Source organism: Rhea americana, unplaced genomic scaffold, assembly GCF_003343005.1.
Source record: "Rhea americana isolate MKP2758 unplaced genomic scaffold, rheAme1 scaffold_97, whole genome shotgun sequence".
In the NCBI taxonomy this organism is placed as follows: Eukaryota; Metazoa; Chordata; class Aves; order Rheiformes; family Rheidae; genus Rhea; species Rhea americana.
In genome coordinates this window covers 487,154-491,064 of record NW_028187166.1, presented here as the reverse complement: position 1 = coordinate 491,064, position 3,911 = coordinate 487,154, and positions in this window count along the sequence as shown.

Here is a 3,911-nt window from a genome sequence, read left to right as displayed (position 1 = left end):
CGCTGCGCGGTGCGCTGGGGAGGGCGGCGGCAGCCGGGGCTGCCCCCGCGGGGCCCCGCGGCGCGGTGGGGCCCGCCCGCAGGTGCGCTGGCTCCTGCCTCGCGGCGCAGAGGGGGGCAGGGCGCTGTGATCAGAAGCGTCTCTCGGCTGTCGCCGCCGCGTGCCTGCTCTAACAAGACACTTAAAATTCCCCTAAAGCAGATTCCCCCCTCCCCAAGTTGTGCAGTGTCATAGGCGTGAGCTTTATTTGAATAGAAATTTGTACTGATTTAGTAGCACAGTTCCCTGAAAATCACTGGTGTGACAGACTCGTGGTCTGCACCGTTACTGGTGTAATGGGCCAGTACTCTACTAGTGCCGCACTGCTAGTAATCTAGTSCCGGTGTAATGGGCTGTAGTACTCCTTTACAAACATATGGAAATTTTTATTTTTGTTGCCACTGTCTGTGATTCATTTTGAGCTCTGTGTTTTGGATTCAAGAGGAGCCCTTTACACTTTGTAACATTCATATTTTATAGTTAACCTTTGTGAGATAGCTGGTAGGAAGCTTTCAACAGTAGTAAAGATGTTGCAATAGGTAAGTGTTCAGTTTGAGTGCCATCCAGTCGGTGCATAGATATGTAACTGTCTAGAATTGAAAAAAAATCTGAAAAAACAGTGTATTAAGTGCTATTTAGATTTTAAGGGTGTGAGTTCATTTTTTTAAATCTATTTTTGTCTTTGGGATTGCATGATTTTGTTTTATGCATGTTGTTCTCAATTAGGAGATTGTGCACATGAACACATTATTTGTTGTTTCACACATACATGCATATACATATGTGTTTGTGTATATGTATGTATATATATATATAGATGCCCATAAGACTTAATGTTAATGCCCCATAACTTGCTTTGTGGATATACTCTTGTTTAAGAGCAACTTATTTAGTGTATGTCCCTTGGAGATAGTGTTAAACTAGTCCCTACAAATAAACTACTACTTCATGCAGATAAATTTTTGCAGAGGGATTTAAATCAAGCATGCTTATACAGCTCACCAGATATGTTTATTGATTGTCTTGCCTAGCATTAGTTCTAATCTTTTTTTTTGTCCCCTTCTTTAGTAATATTTTTTGGTATATTTGGAAACAACTTTTGCAGTTGTTTTTCTGATGACTAATGCTTAGCAGGCTGCTCTGCATTGTTCATTAATAAACCATCTGAAAGTGAAGAATTTCTAGGCTAAGGAAAGCAAAGAATTGATTGACTCTTAGGCTGTGTAGTTATTTTTCATTCATAATGTTCTTAAAATCAGCATTTCTGTTAACACTGGATTAGGGGCAGGGGAGGGGAGGGTCAGTATCCCAAGATTGTATTTCACATTTAAAGTATCTGACATGATCATGGTAATTTTATTTGGACTTAAATTGTTAAATCATGCATGTTTTTACTACTGTGTGCAGTCTGTTAATATTAAACTTTTCTTCTGCAAAGAACCTGATACCCTCCTATTGAACCTTTGTTATATAACATTAGAGATCTTGTAGTAATGGCAAGACAGCAGTTAAAAGCAGAATTGCACGCTTATTTTAATTAGCTAAGTACTGACACTGGTTGTTATAAGACTGGGATAAAGTATTAGGATTTTGTTCTTTGTGTACATCTGATAAGACACTGTAAGGAGCAAAGTCCATGTTAGAAATTTAGGAGAGAGTATCTGAGTTACAGAACAGTTGGCTTTTGTTATTTGTGATATATTTCACAGATAGCTTTTCAATTAACAACAGAACTGTTAGCTAGATATCAATGTTCTGTTCAGTTAAGTTAGTGCTTTCCAGTAGGTAACTGTCTTGGCAGATACTTCATTAGCTTCACTCTCCTCTGTTTTGCAATATATTGTGTAAAAACACTAGTTTATTTGTGGGGAGGGATATTTTTGCAGTTAGTACAATAAAGAACACGATGAAAAATAAATGGGGTTGTTTGAAGAGTCTTAGAGAAATGTCTGGGAGTTCTTAAGTGTGTGGAAACTGAAGTAGACCCTTGGGCAGGGTTTCCTGGTAACGTCCTGGTTGGCAGTAATCGTGCCCTGCTGGAAAACTTTCAGCTTGGTATCAGTATAGGAGAAATGATTGCAATGCACTAAAACTCTTCTATAAGTAAGTATTCCTTGGTGTGAATTCAATGCGCAGCTGTATTTTAGAAAGAAATTTAAAGGCAAATGCAACTAATACATGAAACTAAGCTTTCTGTTTAATACTTTTCTGTTGAAGTCTGTCTCTCATCCCTTTTTATATTTTAACAAAACAAAAATGTTAAAAATTAATTCTTAACCTAGCATTTTTTGCCTGATTTGTATTCTGTAAAATATATGGCTATGTGGGAAAAATTGAGGCACCTCAGTTCTGTTGACTGACACTTCAGGCCCTCTGAAAGAGGGGCCTAGATTATGCATAGGAGTGTTGGATTCTGCAATGATGGGTCGAAGAGACTTTTTCTTAGGGTAAGTTGTACTAGTGTCTGATAAAGCCTATATAGACCACCATATTGGTCTATTGGTCAGTATGCTTTTTTTTTAATAAAGCTCTATAAAATATCTATGTAGTGCTTGCTCAGTGTGCATATTTATTAAACCAAAAACCAAGTGTTTTGCATTTGAGCTTTTTCTGTACCTATTAAAATTTTGGCTTGGTTACAACCATCAGACTCCTCTGGTTTTCCATCTTGTTATTCTTACTAACAGGATGTTGAATGTTAAAAATTAGACTGCACAGCTTTTGTCTGTCTTCTATAAATGGAAGTGTCTGGTATGACAAAACTGCCGTGGGTACTTCACACTGTGATGTACTGTTAGAAAACAAGTCTATTATACATTGCTAAAAGCTTCACCAAGTTGAATTGGACAAGCAGTAAAGAAGAATTCTAATATTGTAAACTCCCCTGCTCCCCAAATTGGTCAGCAGTGATAAAATTGAAAAATACGTGTTCCTAATTAGTTTATTGAGCTTCATGTGCACCAGATTCCTAACTGGTATTGATTGAAGTTCTTGCTGGCAGAGCCAGAATACTTCTGTACCTGTCCATTCCACTCTGCAGTGTAACACCACAACACTGTCTATGCCAAATTCCTACTAAAGTGAGGGCATTGATTAACTAAATAGGTGTATGGAATTAACTGTATATTTTTAAATACAATTTTATTATTTTGCAGCACTTTTCTAGAAGAAAGAATATTTGTGATGAAGACACAATGGCCTTTCAAAATAGATAACTATTCTCCTAAACAATATTTTCTTTATTAAAACAAAAATGGACTTTTGTTCTCTTGAGGGGAATAGCATCTGATGAATTCTTTCTTGAGAAGCTTGCTTCTCATTTTACCTATCAGAAGGTCCATTCATACTGAGCAACAATTCAAGAAAGCTGAAGGAATATAGTTTCTAACAAAATTTGAGATCTAGATAGTATTTCCTCAGCTGCTTTTTTTAATTACATTGACTTGCTGTACTGTTTGCAGGTGCTACTGTAGACTGGCTGCTGCTATGTTTGCTCTATGATGTGTAATGCCTAAAACACGTTTAGGGAATATAACAATATAATCCCATTGGTGCTATGACAGTCTCTGATTTTAAAATTTGTGCAGGACTAAACTGTTTAATTACTTTTACTTGGAGCTATTTGTTAAAATTATTGTTAAATAGTGTGCACTGTTACCAAGCAGCATTAAAACGTATTGATACTGGATTTGGATTTAGAGATGCAATGTTATGTATCAGTTTCTTATGAGTTCTGAGAATATAAGGATATTTTTCATTTAGTTTCAAGTTTTCTCAGTAAGTTTGTTTCTCAACTAAATATGCCTTAAGTACTGCATTTATTTAATGTGAGATAGGAAGCTGATTTGTCATCTTTTTGCTTTTATAGTGTG